The 24,467-nt window shown below is 32.3% G+C and overlaps 1 long non-coding RNA gene across 1 annotated transcript; it reads left to right on the top strand.

Annotated features, from left to right (window-relative positions):
- Positions 1 to 14,043: 14,043 nt before the first annotated feature.
- Positions 14,044 to 15,350, top strand: LOC149532647 (uncharacterized). The gene is made up of 2 exons (XR_016357057.1): positions 14,044 to 14,327; positions 14,819 to 15,350. It is a non-coding gene; the product is annotated as an uncharacterized LOC149532647 (long non-coding RNA).
- The last annotated feature ends 9,117 nt before the right edge of the window (positions 15,351 to 24,467 follow it).

The following is a 24,467-nucleotide window of genomic DNA, read 5'->3' as shown; positions in this document are numbered from 1 at the left end:
TCATAACAATATTATTTCCAAGACTCAAACTAGATTTATAAAAGGAAGATACATCATAGATAACCTTCTTACTAGTTGGAAGGCTATGTACTGGTCCAAAAGTAATGATTGAGATGTCTCTATCGTGTTGCTGGATTTTGAAAGGCCTATGACAGAATTGAATGGGGCTTCATAATTGAAATGTTGAGGGATTTTGGTTTTCCTCCTGACTTCTTTACTTGGTTCAATATTCTCTTGAAGGACTCCACTATTGTAATTAATGTTAATGGTGTGTTGTCTGATCCTATCTACCTAGACAGATCCATAAGACAAGGGTGCCCCTTGGCCCCTACTTTACTTGTTATTGTTGTTGATTCATTTTCATATATTATTAAGAGCACCCAACTTGGTGAACTGGTTAAAGGTTTAACTCTGCCTAATAATGATGATCTCCTTATTGAGCAATTTGTTAATGATATCGCCTTGTTTGTAGAGATGAATGAGAATAATTTTTGAGAACATGTTGGATAGGCTTCATTTTTTCTACTTAGCCTCAAGGGCTAAAATCTTTCCCATGAAATTTTTTGTTCTAGGTTGGATAGATGCTTCTCCTGACTGGCTCAATAACAAAGGGTAGAAATGGAAAGGTCCTGATGAGATGGTGAGATATCTGGGAATTCCTTTTTCCTTAAACCCTTCTACCAAAGAGATGTGGAATTGGATATTTAAAAAGATAGAGAAAAACCATATTAAGTGGAAAACTCATATGTTATCTATTGCATGAGGGCTCAAATTGTACAAAAGTCCTTTCTTCTTATGTAATTTATTACTCCTCATCTTGGATGTTAGCTAATTATCAATCTTTTAAGCTGGAAAAAATATTGAGAGATTTTTTATGATCTAATGGTATGGTTAAAAAAGGCATTGTGTGAAATGGGATTGGTGTTGTTCTCCAAAATCTTTGGGAGGGCTTGAGCTTAAAGATTTAAAAGCACAAGCCCTAGCTCTTGCCTCCAAATGGATTAAAGGATTTAAATGGGAATGAACCATGGAAAATTCTTATTAGAAATAATATTACAAAGTCTTCTATCAAAAAAGGAAAAGATTGGTATAATACTCCCTTGCTTGACATTGTTTATTGAGACTTCAATTTAAAACTTTTATGTTCTAAATTTTTTTTCTTCCATTTGGAAAGCCTAGTGCCATGTTAGATCCTTGATTTGCAATAGACTTGTTGCGGGAAAAAACCCTTATTATGTTGTGATGGATAAATCTATATGGTGGAGCATTAGTCTTAATACCAAGCCTCTTTCTCTAACTCAATGTCGCTTTGCTAAAATGTGGCATAATGTAGGCATCTATGAAATTCAAGATATTATGGTTGACAAGCATTTGGGTCTTGGACATAATTTGTAAGAAGCTTAATATTCCAAACTCACAAAAGAAAACCTATACGCTTGTCTCGAATGCAGTGAGTAAGTTCTTTCCTGTTAATATTCTCAACTCTAAACAGTGGCTTGATCAGATCAAATGGATAGATAGAAGCAATTTTAAGAATCACTCTTGCAAAAAAATCTACAATATGCTTAATCATAATGAAGACGTCATAAATAGAATAAAATTTGTTTGGGGTTTCAAGTGGGAGATCTCTAGATGGCACTTTGTGTTTGATTTTTTTGGCATTCCCCTGTAGAGCCCAAAGTTGTTTACTTTAGATGGTTGCTTCTCCTTAAAAATCTTGTTGTTGGACCCACTCTCTCCTCTTGTGGTGTTCAGCCTATTATTTATTCTATGTAATTATAAAGAAACTATTGAACACCTTTTTTTAATGTGTTTTTACTATCAGAATTTGGTCAATGTTCTTTGGTCATCCTATCAAGTGGAATTATAAGAATGGTCTTTCTTGGCAAGAAATTAGTGTAGGCTTTGTTCCAAACTTTGACTCCAAATTGAATAGATTCTAGTTTGTTCTCACAACTGAAATCATGTGGACCATTTGGCAAAAAGGGAATGAGGAGATTTTTCAAAACAACATACGAGACCTTACTGAGTTTAGATTTAAAATCGCACATTTCTCTATTATTTCTTAGGTTGTAGTTGTCATTGAGGTGCCAAAGGAAAGATTTAATGATTTACTTAAAGAAGAGGCTACAATCATTTTCAAAATAAAAATTCGAAACTACATGAAGGTGGATGTTGAACAGTTGCTTATAAATCATGGTGGTATCGAGGCTCAAGAAAACCATAACTATATTGACATTGAGGTTGGTCAAAACCTTGACAATCATGCTGGAAATGAGAGACAAGGGTATCAAATGAACTTCATTCTTCTTAATCTAGCAAAGTAGACTAATGAGTTCAATCTTCAAGACACCATCAACATGGATCAATCCATCAATGAGAGAAATAATCCCAGGATCAATTGGCACAAGAAATATATAATTCATAATGAATGGAACTTTAATTACTAAAGATGATCGTGTTCTTGTCTTGCTATTTTATGGTTAGAAGGTTTTGTGGTGTTGTATATTTTGATACTCTCATGGTCATCTTGCTAATAAATGTTTGTTGACTCCTCTCTTTATTGTATTTTCTCCTATTCTCAAGCTATTTTGTAAGAATTTGGCTTAGGCCAGAATTCACCCAAGAACTAAGAACTCAAACACAAGCACACAGTAGACCAAAGATAGAGTATGATCAGAATGATGATATTCATTCCATATGCCAACTTGAGAGTACACTATGAGTACCTATATATAAAGGCCTCAAGAGAGCTTTTAGAATGCATAGAAGTCAGCAACATGATAAGTCATAGAACTAGGCACATGTCCACCAGATATGGGTTATCCTCCATTAAGCATGGAATTAAGTGCAATGATGTGAGGATAAGCCTACAATGGTGTAGCATGCAAATCACTGGTGTAGACAACATGTGCTAAATTAGGAGTGTGAATAACTATGTTGTCATCATGATAACTTAGTGAATGATGCAAACTCCTATGTTGTAGACACCATGTGCATAAGTAGAGTTGTGTAATTCATGAGAGTACACAAACTCCTAAGTGTCTCACCTAAATAAATAATAAAATAATACAAAATAATTAAATAATGCATTAACCTAAGTAAACTTAAGTAAAGTGTAATAACTAAATACTTATTTACACCAACACCCCCCCTTAAGTGCAACTTAGGGGAATGCCCTTAAGCTTACGAAATCTAGGATGAAATGTAAGATGGGTCTCGGCTACTAGGCCATGTTAGGTACCCATGTACATAATGATATGCAATCTCTCATAAAGTGGAGAAAGAGGGAAAACCTCATGGGAAAAACCCTCCCCCAAAAAGAGAGATGAATAGGGATGCATGGATGGATGGATTAATCAAGACCCCCCATTACGACATACATCCAATATATACATAAGAGAATAATGAGAAGAGAAAGAGAGACAGGATAGACTCCTCCCCCCCCAAAAGAAGAATGCCTAATAGTGACTACTCTGATGAAGAAGTTGATCCAAGATTGTAGAATGGTGTTCCTCCCCTTAGGAAGAAACAATGCCAAAGGTACAAATGAGATGCTTCTGTTATGTGTGGAAAGAATCCCATGGATAAGTGATGTCTCTGAAACCTGCTCAACTAACTAAAGAACTTGTCTCAAAGAACTATCTATCTTTGCAACTGATGTCGAACCCTGCTGCAATTGTTGATCATAAGTATCCACAATCACTTGAACTTGTAACAATTGGTCATGTAGAGAATGAACAAGAGGATCGGATGGAGCCCTCCTAACAATTGAAGAAGGTGATTCTGCATCAAGAAGAATAGGCTAATTAACAATATTGTCTCCTAAATCTGTCACTAAAGTTGGACCTAGAAGTCTAGATGTACCATGCTATTCTGGACCTATCACTGTGGCTATGTATGCATGTGAACTGAACTAATGTAGTGACCTCTCGCTATAACTATCGCTAGAGCCCCATGTGTCTAAATCTATTGAAGCACTATCGTTGGTGTCACTATTAATTTTCACACTGTATGATGTGCAAAGAGGAGTAGAGGACAAGCTGGGTGAACTTTCCTCAAAATGTACATCCTTCTCCACAAAAATTTGATGTCTCTGGATCCAATAGTATGTATGCCTTTACACTATCTTCATGACCAATGAAGGTACAAGGCCAAGATGACTATGCCTTGCATCCCCTAGAAGATATCTTTGCCCATGCAAGACAACTAAAGACTCTGAAGTGTGTCACAATAGGTTTTCTACCACACCATGCCTCAAAAGGAGTTTTGTCATCTAAGGTTGGATGAGGAGAACGATTAAGAATGTGAGTGGCACTAGAGATTGCTTCGACTTCTAATGATGGATCTAGAGACTTGACTTTTATCATGCAACTTGCCATAGACTTAAGAGTTAGGATCCTCAAAGCTACAACATATGTCTTGTGTAGACTGAATGCTAGTGGAGTTTGAAGATCAATGCCCTCATGTCTGCAAAAGTCTATAAGTCTTCTGTTCACATGCATGCTTCCATTGTCCATTCGGAGAACTTTGATGGCCTTTCTAGATTTTTGTTCTACATGAGTCTTGAAGTCTATAAATGTTTCCAACACTTCATTCTTGTTATGAAGAAATTAGACCCAAGTGAATCTTGAAAAGTCATCAACTAAGGTAAGTATGTAGCAACCCTGGTTGAATGCAAAAGGACCTGCTAATACCATGTGAACCATCTATAGAACACCTAGTGCTCTTGAAGACTTCCCTTTCTGTAACTTCCCCTCTGGATGCATATCCACTAAATCTGTTGAACATTCACCCTTAGAAAAGTTGATTTGAGGTAGACCTTTGACCATTTTGTATGTGCAAAGTTTTTGAAGATAGTGGAAGTCAAGATGAGCATATTTTTGATGCCATAATTGCATGTTTGAATTTGATTGAGATAACAAGGCCTTTAAAGGAGACTTGGGCACAAAATGAGAGAGAGTATAACCTTTTGTTATGATTCACTTTCCCCACTGCAACCAATGAGTCGTCTTTAAGACTGTGCACCTTTACTGAGTCTGGAAGGAACTCAAGTCTATGTCCATCTCTGAGGTGAGTGATTTGGTAGATTAATAGGAGATTTGAACTTAGGTTTGGAACATAGAGAACATTTTGAAACTCTCCATTTTCCATTTCCACATTTCCTTTTCCGTCAACTTCCATTTTGTTATCATTTCCCATGAAGATGTGTGGTACCTTTGATTGCTTCATTGAAGAAAAATCCTCCTTTGAAGAACCCATGTGATAAGAGGCACTTGAGTCAAATATCCATTCCTTTGAAGAGTTTGAATTAGCCATGAGTGCTTGCCCTTTGCCCTTTGAATCTGAAGAAGACCCTTTATCCTTATAAGCATTAGGCAATGGAACATTATGTTTCTTCATGATGTTGGTTAACTTATCAATCTTCTTAAGATAACACTCATGCTCTTCATGACCTAATTTCTTGCAATAAGCACACTTCTTCTTCTCCTTATTGTTGTCCCCTTTCTTGTTGGAATTCAAGGACTTGCCTTATTGATTAGATTGTGGTGTTGTCTTTTCTGCATCCTCTGATTTGTTCTTCCATTTATTCTTACCCTTTCCTTTATTTGAAGACTGACCAATTGAATTTTGAGAACCCTTATTGTTGGCCACCAATGTTTTAGACTGAGGTGATTGGAGAATCCCCATTGATTTCAACTTCTTTTCTTCATTATCCAACAATTTAGCATATTCATCAAAAGTGACTTTCTTATAGGCAAACCCTAAGGTAGTCTTAGAGGTGTTAAAAGAAGATACAAATGTGGAATACTCTGATGGCAGATTGTTATGTATGAGATAGATTAATCTGTCATCTATGATAGAACTCCCACAATCAATAAGTGTCCTTAGTTCATTCACCTTGATGATGAAATCCTATATTGAATCATATGACTTAGGATCTAAGTGTTGGATACAATTGTTAATTGTGTATTATCTTTGATGTTACACAAATGTCATATCAGCCATCAGACAGAGTCTACCAAGCTCAGACGGTCAGCAAAGCAATTTACAGTGTCTACTGAACGTTCCTGAACAGCACAAAGGAAAGTTAGCTCTTACCGAGCTCACTCGGGCATCAAAGGATTCTGTAGCAAAAAGTTAATGTTAACCGATCTCCCAAGGTTAACAAAAGGAAAGATAATGTCTACCGAGTTGACTCGGTCATCAAAAAGAAAGTTAGCTTTTACTGAGCTAACTCAGTAAACAAAGGAAGGTCAATGTTTACCGAGTTAACTAGATCTCTAAAGGAAGTTGCAAGGTTTGCAGTGATTACCGAGCTTCACTTGGTTAACACTGGGGAAACTATTCTGGAGCAGTGGTCACCGAGCTGGGTCGGGCAGCGAAGAATTTTATTATTCTAAAGAATTAAGTTTAATTGTTTTGTGCAATGTTTGCAGCCGACTGATTTATGTTTTTTAGTTGTTGTAACTTGTAATTGAGCTAACTTGATAATCTATAAGGTATATATGAAAGGTCAAGTTGTGAATTCATAAGATGTAAGAGTTTGGATGCATAAGAGTGCGAATGTATGGATATGGAATGAGCGAATATTGAATATATGAGCGAATGTTGAAGAAGGATTAGATATGCTTATGGAGCTACAAAGTTATATTCGATCAGTGAGGATCCAGTAAACCAGAACATAGATCTATATTCAACAAAGATAAGTTGCATATATTTCAGATCACTTCATTGTTGCTTTCTAATCGTTGTAACAGTGATTCAAAATCTCTTAACAGAGTTGGTTTAACAGCCATTTTGTAAATCCTCTAACAAGGTGACAATTCAGTTGAATTGTTCTAAAGACCTCTGACAAGGCCACTTCTAACAGGGTGATTAAATCCTCTAACAGGGTCACACCTAACAGTGTGTTTTGTAACCTTTAACAGGGTTGGCTCCTAATAGGGCTCACTTCAGAAGAGTGAAAATTGGTAACTAGTTACTTGGTGTTTTTTCCCAAATTGAGTTTCCACATTAAATTTGGTGTCTCTTGTGTTCATGTTATTTCTTTATGCATGCATGTTAATCACTTTAAATGCTTAATAAGTTAATAAAACATCTATCAAGTTTTAGCATTTATTTGTGTGGTTACCGAGTATCAATAGCAACTATATTTTAAGACATCTAAGGACCTGTGGATTTATTTTTGTGGTAACTGATTCACCCCTCCCCTCTCAGCTACTCCATCTCTATTTCTAACACTAAGGAGACAACCTCATCTTCAATTTTGAACACATCCTCTTCAAACACTTTACCATAAAGGTTTTCAAGGGTATCCCAAGCTTCCTTGGATGTAGAGCACTTCTTGATTTGATACATGATCTTATCATCAACCCTCAAACATATATCACCTAGGGCTTTCCTATCCATTGCTACCCATGCTAAAATATCACTTGTTGATACATTATCACCTGCTAGTTTAGGAAGAGTACCATCTATATATTACGAAACTTCATTATGCATTAAGTGATACCACATTTTTATGGACCATGTAGCATAGTTATGAGGAGTTAATTTAGGAAACTTAAAGTTTCCCATAATGCAGAAAATGAAAGAAAAGTGCAAAAAAGAGAGAACACAACACCAAGAACACCCCCCGTTTTCACTAAATCAAGAAACCCCCCCACAATAGATGCTTTGGGCACTTTATCAGTAGTGTGATTACAATGAGCCACTTGCCAATTTTGGCCTTCGTGGACTTTTGGTTTTTCTTGTTACAACCTCTTAATAGATTACAAATTTGGAACTTTACAATGTACTACAATTCTAAAGCATTACAAAGAAAAGAAAGGCGCTATTGCTGAAAGTGACAATTTTTTCCATACAACCCTACAATTTGACTAAGGATCTGGAAAGTAGATGAAAAATAATGCACTTTCAAAAAAAAATGAAACCTATTTTCGACTCCAGATGTGCCCATACGGAGCATTTGAAGTTGCAAAATGCAGGATTATGCGGGTATAATGGCCAAAAAATGCAATTTCTCAAAAAATCATGCACCAAAACTAGAAAAAAGATGCACCACTAAAAATTTTAGGAAATTCTGCCCAATTTCAAAAAAAATATACCTGATTTGGATTCTAGATGTCTGAGTTATGGCCTCTTGAAGTCGGATTGCAAAATCTAAAATCAATCTGGAGAGGGGTTGCATCAGCGAATGACAGGGTTAAATTTGACGGTTAGAAGGTTTTTTGGTGTTGTATATTTTGATACTCTTATGCTCATCTTGCTAATAAATGTTTGTTGACTCCTCTCTTTATTGTATTTTCTCCTATTCTCAAGCTATTTTGTAAGAATTTTGCTTAGGCTAGAATTCACCCAAGAACTAAGAACTCAAACACAAGTACATAGTAGACCAAAGATAGAGCATGATCAGAATGATGATATTCATTCCATATGCCAACTTGAGAGTACACTAGGAGTACCTGTATATAAAGGCCTCAGGAGAGCTTCTAGAATGCATAGAAATCAGCAACATGATAAGTCATACAACCATGCACATGTCCACCAGATATGAGTTATCGTCCATTAAGCATGGTATTAAGTGTGATGATGTGAGGATAAGCCTACAATGGTGTAGCACACAAATCAGTGGTGTAGACATCATGTGCTAAATTAGGAGTGTGAATAACTATGTTGTCATCATGACAACTCAGTGAATGATGCAAGCTCCTATATTGTAGACACCATGTGCATAATTACAGTTGTGTAACTCATGAGAGTACACAAACTCCTAAGTGTCTCACCTAAATAAATAATAAAATAATGCATTAACCTAAGTAAACTTAAGTAAAGTGTAATAAGTAAATACTTATTTACACCAACATATTCTAATAGAAAAAATTTCCTAAGAGATGGATCCCACTTCCAATCTTTTTTGAATTTTGTATAATTTTTTCTTTATATTTCCTTTTTCTCTTCCTTAAAGTTGTGAGCCATCATCATCTTTGGAATTCTTATCCAAGTTGATTATATCATTCAAGCTACTTTTGGTATTTACTCAAAAATCTCCTTCAAGTTCATCATGATCAGAGATATCAATTTCACCTACTTCTTCAATACGTGGCAGTAGTTGGAATCTTGTAAATGTACTTGTGATGATGCAACTTCCTGATTTTGGCCACAAAATTTTTCACCACTAAAATATGATGATAAGGTTTTGTGGTTTGTTGGCCTTTCTTGGCTTTCCCCATATGTAGGGCTCTTACTCTTGTTGAATGTTTGACATCTCAAAAGAAATATAGGCTGCCAAAAAAAATCAACTTGTTGAAGAAGTGGCAATCACCTATTGCATATATTTATCTAAATGCAATTCATTAGTTGTACGACCTACAATATAAAATATAGATGTTTGAGGTCACCGAGGTGATCACTGACCACTAACAATCTGACTTGTAGCTACTAAATAAGAATGAACCATAAATTGTAGATAAACAAGGGTATTATTTACTCACCTTTCCATCAATTACAGTCATCACTTGCTAATGTTCTCAATAGTTTGACAAATCAAGACTTTGATATGGATCAAAATTGAGAGAACCAACTGAGCTCAATTGTATAAACTAACATTCATCTATGAATGCATTTATACTATACTTTTTTGGTAAATTCAACAGAAATCTTATAGTGTATACAAAATATTTGGCGAAGCTCACTTGATAAATAATAAGTCTTATGTCATTTTCAAGGTGATTATGATATGTCCAATACATGGTCATTTATAATAAAGTTGGTTAAAATGGCATTAGTGTGGGGCACAAGTCCACAAATTGTGGGGCAAATTTTGTCTCTCCTTTAAAAAAACCGTATAAAACATGGATAAATTTAGGTCGTCCAAAAATTTCCCTACGGAAATTGTAGGCCAATGTTTTGAACCATCGTGTGCCAAAAAATAAATTGAATAGCTATATCATGATAAAAAGAGAGAGCCAATAGCATAAATCATTGGGTGATGGACCCAAGACTATGAACCATTTTAACTAAATTTGGGGCAACACACCCTTCCCCGTATGTTCAAATAATTTACCAAATTGATGTAGGTCAATTAGTGAAATTTTCCAATTGGTGATTATTTGTCACTAAAGTAAACCTTGCACAAAGGACTACCCATCAAAGCGATATTTTCCTAAGATACAACTTATTCAATGTATATATAACCATGAAAAAAATTGGTTCATTCCATCCCCGTGCCACAAATGCTTGCATAACAATGGATGATTTTCATACCCCCAACATTCTAATTTTCCTAGATATTCTATTAATGTTTTATTCAGCCCTCCTTCTAATGCCACTTAAATGTTGAATTTCATTATTACACGAGAAAATGACACAAATTATGGATACAAATTCCTCTCTTGAAATAATAATAGAAATATTCCCAAAGTTCCTTTATGTTGTTTGTCAACCACCTAGATAACTCAATTGAAGACTTGTGTGAATTGTTCACAGAGAGGCTTTTGGTAGTTTGAAGAAAGATGTTGGATGCAAACAACGAACTAGTAGCACCAATTTTTGTTTTTTCTTTTTTTGGATGAAGTGCAATTTAGTCTATATCTACCATGAATTCCTATTTTAACTAATCTTTCCAAAAAAATCAAACATGTAGGGTCATAAGAATTTAAGAAAATAATTGAAATTAAAACTGAACATATATTAATTATTACCAAATCATCCTGTGAATTAAACTGCTAGAAAGATGAAGGAAACCCACAAAACATGAAATAAAATTACTCACATAGGACACTTTATAGATGCAATCCTAAAGGAAAAGTACTCCCAAGTGTAAGATATATTAAATTCATCAAATTGTGAAGCTATCACAAATGTATACACCCACAAGACAAATGTATCTTAAAGCACTGAATATAAAATCTTCCTGATGATCAATTGTGACTACATAATAAACATCAAAACTAATGGTCACACACATTAACCACAAGAAGTACAATTGACTCTTGGAAACTCATAAATTAGCTATCACCACTTCATAAATCTAGCATAGATAGTAGAATACTCATCATGAATGAAGCACCGATTGTATATAGATTTATTACAAAAATATCAACCCCACTTACATTATTTTATTTTTCATATATAGTGCTCCACATCTAAAAATGCGAAACTTGTGGCTAGGGTTTCAATTATGCATACAATTTAAAATACAATAGAAACTTTTGTTTTTCTATAAAAGACTACTTCTAAACTAGTTGCTAACTACTATGCACAAATTTGCATCCAATCACAACATTTATTTATGCAAAACCACTCAAAATTTCATCCAAATATGGAGGAAAATAAGTTGCACTTCCACTGTTCTTTATCTTTGGTGGAGCTTGACTCTTAAAATATCTCCTTGAATCTTGCACATGGAATCCTTGCGTGTATGTGATTGATTGATAACTACAAGGCATGCAAGAATGACCCCAAAGCCACATGCAAAATTCCCAAAAATATAGTCAACATGCAAAAAATGTGTGACTACTAGAAATTGTCAAACCTGACTCAAACTCTGAAAGTTTGAAGTCTAAACATGACTAAGTATGGAGTTTCATTTTGGAATTTGTCCAATCATGAATATTTTAAAAGTCTAGAAGGTTTGAAACTTTGAAAAAATGAAGTGCAAAATTTTATTAAGCATTGGAAAAAATTGAATTGTAACTTTTTTTGCTACTTGACCTTAGCTGTATGGTAGGATCGATGTGTACTGCATAATATTTTTGTTACCTATTGGAATTCCTCATAATTAACAATTCTAAGGCATGGAGTTTCCCTTCTTATTTATTTCAAAAAATCATTAAGCGCACCTCAAAATCCTCTATCTTGTCATTTTTCTTCCATCATTTTTTCTATATATCCTTTGCTCTTGAACATTTGCTTCAAATCTTCCTTTATATTCATTGTGGTAAATATCTTTGTGAATTGTTGGAAAATATTTTACATGGAGTAGAGTTGTATTTTTTCCTTATCTTGGTGGGAGTGTGATACCCCTTAAAAAGGCATCTCATTAGTACAACAATTGCCATATCTGAGCTTCTACATGCAAAAGCAATTGTTAGCAATGTATTATTGAAATCATAAAGAATATTATAAATATCTAAGCTAATTATGCAAGAAAAATGACCAAAACCCACCAAAAAATCTCAAAATTTGGGAAAAAATTACAACAAATCCCTAAGATGAATCCTCTGCTATAGTTTTCAAACTTTTGGACCTTTGAAGTCTAAAAGATAATCGAACTCTGAAAGTGTGATCAGACTCCAAAAGTGTGAAAGTTTGGTCTTTTTGTGCATGAGTGAAAAATGAAATTTGGAAGTACCCTTCTCCTTTAGAGCTTTATAGTGTGAAACTCTAAAAATCTAGCAAACATTAAAACTCCGAAAAAAACTAGCAAAGTGTCAAAATTTTAGACTTTTGGACTGTGAAATTCCAACAAAATTCTAGACTATGAAAGTGCAAAAATCCACTAAAGTCCGGACAATGAAAATCCAGTATTGCCTTAGCAATATGAAAGTTGATCGACCTTTAGGGGTTTTTCAATTTTGAAAAAGGACTAAAACTACTACTTATAAATAAACTTGAACTAAACACTAAACCTTAGAGGAAAAGGACAAGCTAGAAGGAAGAGAGACCTACCAAAAAATGGAAAAATGCATCGAACTATCAAGAGCACCATTGGGCCCCACAATCTAACTTATTGGATACCTAGTCAAGCTTACTTTAAGAACTCTAAACCACCTAAAAGGTTGAAATACCCCTAAAAAAGGATCCCCACTAGGCCAAGTGGCCAAAATGGAGCGTTCATTGTGAAAACACAACTTTAAATAAAAGGAATGGAATGACGAAGACATGCATCGAGTTTCAGGACTTCTTAGGAGTCCTTGTCTACAAGGTTTCCAAAATAACCACACAAATCCCTGTGTTAAGCTTGAAGTTTTCTTCTAATTTTCTCCATTGCCAGGGTTTGAATCACACCATGCTCTATGGATTACACCATTAAGTTTCTCTCACTATCCTCTATAGGTTTTGTTTTCTTGTATTTTGATAAACTATCACAACTCATGAAAATAATGTAGTCAAACACAATTTTAGAAAGCTTGTCAAAATACTTACCAAATTCAAAAGTTTTAACTTGCAAATAGGAACAAAAGAAATAAAACTATCAATGTAAGATTGATTTTCTATGAACTTATAAAATTATCTAGTGTGCACATTTTACTATATTAATTATTGACCCCTGATTAAATGATAAAAACCATGTTGAAGGTATTTAGATTATACTAAGTTCAAATTTTGACGAATACCGTGAAATGTGTATTTAGTGCTTTAAAGGCAACAAAACAATTTTACAAAAAGAAAATTAAAATTTATTTTCATAAACTGTACTTATGAATTACTTTGGATAAGATTGTGTGCTAATTTGTAAACATCAATATTCAACATCTTCAAAAACTTTTTTTATTTATTGAATTTTTTTTCCCTATAAAATTATGTACCAATTTTTAAACATCAATATTCAACACCTTCCAAACTTTATTTTTTTTTTTAAATGAACTCTACCAAATGTCCTTCAACATTACACATAAACTTTACTATTACTTCAATCATAAGCTTTGCCATTCCTTATATCATAAACTTTTAAGTGGCCATAAAACCTTACCTTTGGAGAGTCTTCATAGAGTAAATAGCCTCTAAGCACACAACATTTTAGAGAAGACTTTGTGAGACCAAACTAAACCCTAGGGCTCGTTTGGTTGATGGAATAGGAATAGAAAAATTGGTATACAATTTTTATTTTCTGTTTGATTGATGGAATAGGAATGGAAAATTTTGGAATACGATTTTTGTATTCTCATTTTGCCTCTAAAATGAGCTTATACCCATTCCAAAAAATACCTGTTATTGGAATAGCCATTACTATTCCCAATATTACATGCCTATTCTCCATTCCTATGCCCGTAGTGAGAACCCAAATAAATACTCGTGAATCTGCTCTAGGGTAGTGGTGGAACAATAATCTTAGGTTGGCGAGGCGATGGGGATGGATTTAGGGTTAAGCGAGCAAGGCGTGCATTGATATCCTTTCGCTTCTATATTTCACAAGCCATTGGATGAATGCCTGCTCGCGCACAAACGATTTACAGAGCCTAATCCTTGCTCTTCATTTCCCGTGATTTGCAAGTTTTGCTTCTCTGTTACATTTCTATTTCCCTATTGGATCAATGTCTGCTCGCACACAAACTATTTACAGAAACCAGTCTTTACACTTCATTTCCCGTGATTTGCAGGTTTTGCTTCTCTATTGCATTCCTATTTCACTAGTGTTTTTGGCTTTTTATCTTCTTTGTTTGCCTGATAATTATTAGTTTTGACGTGTAGTTTTTGGTTTTTCTCGGAATTGAAGTCTTTTGTTTTAAGTCTTTACTCTTGTTTAATGCCTGCAAATGGGCAGCCGTCAACATTGCAGATGCTTTTATTGATAATCCGTTTTTGAAACAACGAATTCTTGAGTTTTTTGATGCTTGTTGATCTGCCGACGCTTAGGGCTAATGCGGAGCCTGTGGATCACTTTACATTGAGCTTAATTTAGAAACACGGCCAATCGATTACAAGCTTCCGATAAAACACAGGGCAATAGTTTTTTCTTAGTTTAAAACAATTTATTGTTTTTCATTTTTCGAAACATTGGATGCAAGGTTCGGGTTTTCCTTTTTCTATTTGTATTTTAGAATCTAGGGTTATTTAATCACATTCCGTCGTTCTTTTGCGGTGATTGCAGAATCACAGCGCATCGGACCATTTTTCTATGTTATATATTCCAGGTACTCAAAAGATTTATTTTGAATTCCAAAATTTGATCTTTTACATGCCGAAAGTCTTCATTGTTAATGGCCGTAAGCAGTATCATTCAGAACTTAAGGTTTCTTTTATTCAGTGGCTTGATTGATGTATGTATAAGAAAGCTGAAAGCTGAGCTTACTATGCTTTTTCTAAGAAGAGGTAGCTTTAAATAATAAGCAACAAGTTATTGGATAAGAAAGATAAAACTTTTTTCACTGGGTCAGGCTTTATGCTGTCGTTCTAGGGCGTTGTGGGAGAAATGGCTTGAAGAATTCTCCTCGAGTTTAGTGGGAGAGTCAAAATTTCCATTTGTATATTAAGATGATCTGACAAACAGACATGTAAGATTTATTATCTCATGCCATCGGGGCCTGTTTTTCCATGGCTTCGATGCTGGATGATGGATGGTGTAAATGACATGGACTAAGATCTCAAAATTGAAATAGTGAGCTGTTTCTATGCTTGCAAGACTTGAAAGCCCCTTGCCAATCTGTTATGTCATTTGGATTAAACCTTGTTCTATTCATCGCATTCAACTCTGGTACCGGGATTACCCAAGCCATGACTCAATTAGCCCGTGGATCTTCACCATGAAATGACTTCCATCTAGTTTTATTTGTTATGTGAGTCTAGTATGCAGGGTCGATTACTTTTGTCATCATAACCTGGACAATGGGGTCATCAATCTCATCAACAGTTCTGGGGGAGATCGTAGCATTTTTTTTTTTCTCTTCAGCTTTCATCCTTATACTATACTTATTTTTCTTTAATCTTAACTCAGAATCTATGGTGTAATTCCTCTACAGTGACACATTTTCAATAAAGTAAGCTGTGCTCCTGCATAGATAAATCCTCGAAATCCCCATAGCCGGAATTTTGACAATGCATATTCCAAATATGTGCCCAACACTCGGCAGTTTCTGGGGTCTTTTGATAGTATCTAAGTTCCATGATGTTGTCCCATTTTTTCTGTCCACCGTGGAAATGGACGAGCAACGAATTATCATCTCAAACATGTCATCTTGTTATCACTCTTTATGTCCATGAACTCTATGCCAATTCCATCTAAGAATCTGCCAAAATCAAATTCTTTGTTCACCTCTGCATTGTAGAACCTAATGGAGTGCGATATGTCTTGGACAAAATAATCCTCAGAGATATCAGCTTAATAAGGTTCAATTATCATTCTTATATAATTTTAACTAAACTTATTTCCCTGCCCCTATGCTTATGACAAGAGAACCAAGAACACCCTATAATTAATCCAATCATTTGGGTATCTCACAAATAATGAATTGAAATCAATGAGCTTGTTTGTTGTCATGTTTAAGTTAGACGTCTAGATATTACTCTTTATCAATCTGTATCCTTCTTCCCCTGAGCATGTATGGTTCTTCTTTATGAGTTGTCAATATATTGTTCTATTGCTTCAAGAATCAATCTCCGTAAAGTGCTCTACATTTTGATGTAGCGCTTGCATTTGTATTTTTTCAACCTGATCTATAAATTCTTCTAAATTTAACATTATACATGTAGCTTGTTCTATTGTGTCAAGAACCAATTTCTGTAAAATACTCTACATTTTGATGTAGCTCACCAATTTCTGTAAAGTACTCTACATCTTATTGAATCTCTTGTATTTGTGTTTTTTCCAACCTGATCTTTAAATTCCTTTTTTTGATTTTTCAACTTGGACCTATAAATTCCTCTAATTCATGTAGATTATGTCTTTATCGGAACATAAATCTAATAAAAAATTTAAATGTCAATTTATTGCCACTAACTTTGTCAAAAGTGTTTACAAAAGTTGATTTTTTATGGCTGTTGGTAATTCATGTACTCTCATAATTTCTATTAATTAAAAACAACTAGCACAAGTGATCAGCCACTGGACTAAAGACAGTTTCATTTCCTCATTTTTGCATTTTACTTTTCAACTGATTTTCTCTTTCTTTATCATATATATTCATGCTTTTATTTAACTTGTCCTCAATTCATACATTTCTATTCTAATGTTCCATTCTCTTTGCCAGTAGAGTTGTAATTTTTATTTTTAAGGTATACTTGTAACTTTATTATTTGAATCTTACGTGGGAATATGATTTAAAGTTAGAAAAATCAAAACCTAATTTAATATTCAAAACTTTGCATTTCTTTCTATGCTTTCATGTTAGATTTTTTATTGGAAAAATGTAATGTTAGTAATTTCTGGAGGGGTGCTCTATAGAAATCATTTCTTAAGGTGAAAATAGAGACAGCTAGACTTTGAGTTGCTATATTATTTTTCCTTTTTAAGAATTCCTTGATTATTAAGTTTGTGTTATTTTGGCATTTCTTGATGTCTATTATCATAACATTTATACAATTATATTTAGCAATGAGTGAGTAATTGAAATTCTAGATCAATTAGAATAAACTGAACTATATACTTTATAATTGGTTACCTTGTGCAACGTTCATCAACTCCAAGGTCTCAACTCATATTTTTTAGAGGTTAATTTTGTTAACCGAAATTACATTCTTGTTAGCTAAAATCTTTACTTTAGAAAAAATAAACATCACATTCTCAATTTGTTCTTGTTGAACTCTTCATAGAAAGAAATATGTTCTTATTTTGTTGACTAGATATTTGTAATGATATTTATTTAAATTATTGTATATCTTATCAATATTCATGTTTGCAAAGTAAACATTATAGTGAATGATGAAGAGAAAATATCACAACCATTTATTGTACTAATGAATTAGAATGTTGGTTCTTTTTAATGATGATTTGTACAAGCTCATGTAATAATGATACATCACTTTTCTATTTGTATTTGATGTAATTGATACCAATGTTGTAGTGGTATTAGAGAATAGGTACAAAAAAATTGTGAATTTGTAAGTGGTTGAATTCTATTCAAATTGTTACATGTGTAGATATGGGTAGATCACTCTTCATGATTGTGAACAAAGTAAATTATAATTGATCTAGACTTTTATAACCTTGTGGGTAGATCACTATTCACACTTGTGAACATAAGAAGTACAATTGACTAGATTTTTGAAATTGGAATGTGTACATAAATGAGGTTTGGCCAATTCACACACTATCTAGACACTAGGCCTTGGCATAGCTTGAGCTAGAGTTTTTAGAAGCTCTTTTAGTGATACATAAAAGTATGATTGACTAGTTTTTTGAAATTGGAGTGTACTAAGCCTTGGCATAGATTTAGCTAGAGTTTTTAGAAGCTCTTTTAGTGATAGAAAATAGCCTCAAACCCCAATATGAGATATCAATAAGAAGATATTTATGATTTAAGCTTAGATTACTAAGACACTAGTAAATGTTTGTTAGTCTTAATAAAATGGCTCTATACAATTGTGATACAACAATCTCAAAAATAATCTAAAATATATGATTATTTTTGCTTTATCATACAAATAAATGCTTATATTATCTACTAAAATTAAACCTAGATCTACCATCCCAAAAATAAGTCTACAAAGAGGTTATTAGATACCCCAATTCTTTCCTAAAACTTTTAGGCCCTTGGATGCTTTTGTCCTCCACACCTCTATGTCACTACCAATAGTTTCCACCACAAAGTGGTTCCATGGTACATCACATCAGTTCAACATAACTAACTACAAACCATTGTCAATGTGAAACCCCAATCTAGGGACCTCTCATGAAGCTAGCCTACCACAATCTTGTAAAATTGGATTTATTTTGCAACTACAAACCATTGCCAATGTGAAATCCAAATCTAGGGACTTCTCATGAAGCTAGCCTACCACAATCTTGTAAAACTAGATTTATTTTGCAACCATGTTTTTGTGTTCACACTATATTTATAAGATGGGGCAAGAAAAAGATGTCCTAGCACCATTCTAATTGTATGAAAAATCATAGGAAATGCATATTTAATAATACTCTTAAACTAAGTAATGGAATTGGCACAATTCTATTTTGAACTCTATGCAATTACTACTTTTATCAAATTCAAAACATCATGTTAGACAATAGAGTTTAAGCCCAATTAATGCTCTATGCTTAAAATAATTATTTTAAGAAATTTTAGGAGTGCAACATGCTTGCATGGTAGTCTTAATTGTTGTTGTTATTGATCTAGGCCATATCCTTATTAGACTTTTTTTATGACAAATATATAGCATTGACATGAGTGGACCCAAAATCAAAATATAGAAGTACAAACATGCGAATTCTCTTGTAAATGTCACTTAAAAAATTGAGGTTTTTTCATAGTTACAACAAGGTCCTTATTGATTGATTGCATATGTTTGGTTCACACAAGATTTTAAAGCAAAAATCATTCAAATTTTTGGGATTATGTGTTCTTTCAACAGTTGTCATCTTTAGTGAAATGACAAGATAGCTCCTCGTCTATGTATGAAGAATGAAGACATATTTATGACTGAAATTATTTTAAAAAGTTAATAAATTTGTTGGCACTTGTCTCTTTCTTTGATATTATAATTTAGTTGTGTGGAAAACGATTATTTTTGTTTGATCATTCAAAAATGCATATGTAATGCAATTTTAAATAGTATTCATTTGAAGTCAATATATTCAATACTTTTTAAATGCTAGTTGACACTCTCTAATAAATTAACTTATAGTTGATCTAAAATCTTCATCCATATGTTTATTAGCTCATGTCTTATGTATGAAGAATTAAGAAAAATTAAGACATTTATAACAGAAATTATTTAAACAGTTTATAAATTTGTTGGCACTTCTCTCTTTTTTTGATATTATATGTAGGAATTTAGTTGTGGAAAATGATTATTTTGGAAAATGCATATATAATGCAATTTTAAATATTATTCATTTAGAGTCAATATTCTCAATACTTCTTAAATACTAGTTGACACTCTCTAATAAATAAACTAATAGTTGATCTAAAATCTTCAACTAATAAATAAACTAATAGTTGATCTAAAATCTTCATCCATATGTTTATTAGTCCATGTCTTATATCTCAGTTTCCCATGTTCAATAATTTTGGGAATTCAAAAAAGTCCAAACCATAAAGTTTAGTGTCTATAAATTTAATAAATAATTTATTTGCATATTCTTGTAAAAACAGTTTCTAAAATTAATTTAAATATATTTTAATGTTTACATTATTAAAGCCGAGAGGCTTTCTACAGTGGTAGCAATCTTCAATGTAAACATTTTTCATTTTGAAAAACAATTGACGTTCATTTACATGTCAGAAAAATAAAATAGATAGAAATATGCATTTTTTTATTGCTATGACTTTTATGGAATATAATTTTTTTTAAATTTGTACATGGTGAAATAAATTATTGTCTAAATTCAATTTGTTGAATTTTCCAATCTCAAGGTATAGTATATATAAAAACAAATACAATAGTTTATTCATGAAATTTTTGTGTTCATTTGAATACTCTAAATTTAATTTGTTGAATTTTCCAATCTCAAGGTATAGTATATATAAAACAAATACAATATTTTATTCATGAAATTTTTTTGCTCATTTGAATACAATATTTACTAAATTTATATTAATTATTTTGAAATTAGATACCTCTCGGCTTATTTTACAAAAAAATTGAATTAAATTTTTAGATATGCTAGTTAAAGCCGAGAGGCTTTCTACAATGGTAGCAATCTTCAATGTAAACATTTTCCATTTTGAAAAAAATTGACGTTCATTTACATGTCAGAAAAACAAAATAGATAGAAATGTGCATTTTTTTATTGCTATGACTTTTATGGAATATGATTTTTTTTAAATTTGTACATAGTGAAATAAATCATTGTCTAAATTTAATTTGTTGAATTTTCCAATCTCAAGGTATAGTATATATAAAAACAAATACAATAGTTTATTCATGAAATTTTTGTGTTCATTTGAATACTCTAAATTTAATTTGTTGAATTTTCCAATCTCAAGGTATAGTATATATAAAACAAATACAATATTTTAGACGTTCATTTACATGTCAGAAAAACACAATAGATAGAAATATGCTTTTTTTTATTGCTATGACTTTTATGGAATATGATTTTTTAAAAATTTGTACATGGTGAAATAAATTATTTTCTAAATTTAATTTGTTGAATTTTCCAGTCTCAAGGTATAGTATATATAAAAACAAATACAATAGTTTATTCATGAAATTTTTGTGTTCATTTGAATACTCTAAATTTAATTTGTTGACTTTTCCAATCTCAAGGTATAATATATATAAAACAAATACAATATTTTATTCATGAAATTTTTTTGCTCATTTGAATACAATATTTACTAAATTTGAATACAATATTTACTAAATTTATATTAATTATTTTGAAATTAGATACCTCTCGGCTTATTTTACAAAAAAATTGAATTAAATTTTTACGTATGCTAGTTTTAACAATGTGAAAAATCTAAAGTTTGTGTATTTTTATAAATTTAGTTATATATATGCTAATACACAAGTGTATATGGATTTTTTTTTTTTTTTTAAGAAATGAATAAAACATTTAGCACTAATTTTTTTTTTATAAAAAATTAAATTAATAATTATAATTATAATTATAAAGACAATTTATGAATACATTTTTTAAACTCTTTTAAAAATTTAAATTTTGTTGATTTATTTTTTTATAGAAATGAATAGAACATTTAGCACTAATTTTATTTTTTATTAAAAAATAAATTTATAATTATAATTATAAAGACAATTTATAAATACATTTTTAAATTCTTTTAAAAATCTAAATTTTGTTGATTTATTTTTTTATAGAAATGAATAGAACATTTAGCACTAATTTTATTTTTTATTAAAAAATAAATTTATAATTATAATTATAAAGACAATTTATAAATACATTTTTAAATTCTTTTAAAAATCTAAATTTTGTTGATTAATTTTTTTATAGAAATGAATAGAACATTTAGCACTAATTTTATTTTTTATTAAAAAATAAATTTATAATTATAATTATAAAGACAATTTATAAATACATTTTCAAACTATTTTAAAAATCTAAATTTTGTTAGAAATTTATTTAAATATAGCTTTTACAAATATTATATGAATAGAACATAATGCAAACTATTGCATATTACTTTGTAAATTTTGTATATATATAACTATATAAATTTATGCATATATATAGCAACATTATAATACATTTAAAATATTAATGTTGAATAAAATTTTTAAATGGTTCAATTATAAATAATTATTAAATTACTTTTATCTATTTTTATTAAAGTTACCCATGACATTATTTTTATTAAAGTTACCCATGACATCATGAAAACCATCTTCTAATTGAAGTTCACTTGAGGTATTCACATAGTTCAAGAACTCAATTGCAACACTATGGGCTGCAAAAAGGCAAAGTAAAACAATGATTACTAATCAATAGGTACAAATAGCCCACAATACCATATAACACGTAAATAATTTTACCATAGATGGTATAGGTGTTAATTTTTATTAGTCTTCTGAATTTTAAAATGTTCTTTACATACATGTTTAATAATACAAAACTTGGAATAATAGAGAGTTACAAACATCATTTAACTCAATCTTTAAAAATGAGAAGAATTCAACATTCTTTGTTTATATTTAGAGAAGCAAAACACACCATTCATATTGAACTATTTATGTACATTACCATCCAAAGTAAGAGAAATGCCTGGAAGATACATTTTCAACCTTGACATTGAATACAAATAAAAATTCCTTGACATTCCCTAGGATCATTATTGCCATTATATTTCTCTAAGCATGACAATAATCTTCACCATTATATTCTCTAAATAAGCATGACAACAATTTTCACCTCTACAAGAGTTAATGCTAATTGTATCATTAAACATATAACGTGCATGAGAATAATGAGGGGTTAAAGGGACAAAAGGAAATGTAGGTATATAAAGTAGGGGTCATAGAGAGGGTGAAAATTGAGATATGTAGGAGAGATGGCTCGAGTTAAAAGAGTAGAGATAAAATGAGAAAGAGATGGATTAAGTAGACGTTAAAGAGGTAATCAAAGAGCTCCATATAAAGGAAAAATGGATTGAAGAAGCCTAAATGTTCAAGATCTGAAAAATGGGAAGGCAAGGCAGCAAATTAAGTGATAAAGTAGAGGAGCGTAGGAAAGGTAAACAAACGAAGAAGTGAACGCAAGGTAGCAATTAAGTGATCAAGGAGAGGAGCACAGGAAACACAAACATTAGGAAGGTCATGCAGAATAAGCATATTTTGTAAAATGTGCAGGAGAAGGAAATGTCACCATGATAAGAAGATAAGCGGATGTCACAAGATAAGATTAGTAAACGGCAGGCAAGGTATTACGAAAAGATAATAATGTGGACAACTAGGTGAGAGCAAGATAAAGAGATGCAAGAGAAATTTATCGAGGGCTGGATATTTGATGGATCAAAGTGAATGTTTGCTGGAGAGACTCGTGGAAAGAGAAAGTGGAGTGTGAAATTCACCAAATGAAAGAAGGAAAAAGAATTGTTCCCCTTTAATGTGTTTTTTTGTCAAAAATTGGTGTTATTATTTCATAATACATTTGTCAAGGTATAAACTGACACACTTTTTATCTCATACAATCCCACTCTAATCTAATACAGAAAACACAAATTCTGAAATATGACCCAGCTGGATGAACAGGATAGCAAGGTGGGGGGGTGGGGCTGAGTTGTAGAGGCTTTGAATGACTCTATGAAGGTCCTACCAGAATATATTGACCAAATCAAGAAACGACAAGAGCTGTCCTTTTGAAAGGATGCAAATGTCTAAATGCCAACCACTCGTGTATGACAAAGGGCGCACTTGGTAATTGTTGACGATGTTATACAGTTTCTAGGGAAGCTTCATCAAGTTTTTCAATGCCTTTCTCTACCCAGCCAAAAACTATCGTAAGCTACTTTAAACTTCATAACCTTGCAAGATGGTCGTGTTAAAAATGAGTTTTCCTTGATTGGTCCCATAGTCCCCTTCTAGGTATTTCCAACAGGTGTCTACAAGAGAGCAATAATAGACATTGAAGTCAATCTAAATCTAATGTAAAAGCTTTTATGTGCAGAAATGTTGGATGATTAGGAAACCCTGGGGGTACATGGCATAGAGGCAAAGAAATCAGACACAAACTGGGTAAGGGATCGAATCACTTGATGCTTTCAAATTTCAAGACTGAGGTTTTGGTAGGCTAAGGATTATAAGAAATGGAAGGCAAATGAGCTACGAAGCAAGGGGAAATGCTAACTACAATATAGCATCAATCAAGGGGGTAGAGGGATCCATTGCTTAAGAGATTCAACGATGTTACTTGAACCTATTCTCCTTGATAACGTACTTGCAAATAACCTTTGAGAGCTTTCATGTGTAAGCATTATGAGTGAACAGTGGAGAAATGTGGTCTAATAAAGGTTTCTGAACTAAGTTTTTGGCCAAGTGATTACTGATAATGTAGTAGGTAGGTCATCTAGAAGCTTCAGGTTAATTTGGGGGTGGAAACAGCAAAACTCAGTTTGTAAGAGGGCACATGGCATTAAGTGATAGGCAGTATAAAAAGTTAGCCATGTCATTTATATTATTTA

This window comes from Cupressus sempervirens, chromosome 10, assembly GCF_028749045.1.
Source record: "Cupressus sempervirens isolate cs-2001-9-10 chromosome 10, ASM2874904v1, whole genome shotgun sequence".
NCBI lineage: Eukaryota > Viridiplantae > Streptophyta > Pinopsida > Cupressales > Cupressaceae > Cupressus > Cupressus sempervirens.
This window is presented reverse-complemented; position numbering and strand designations above follow the sequence as displayed.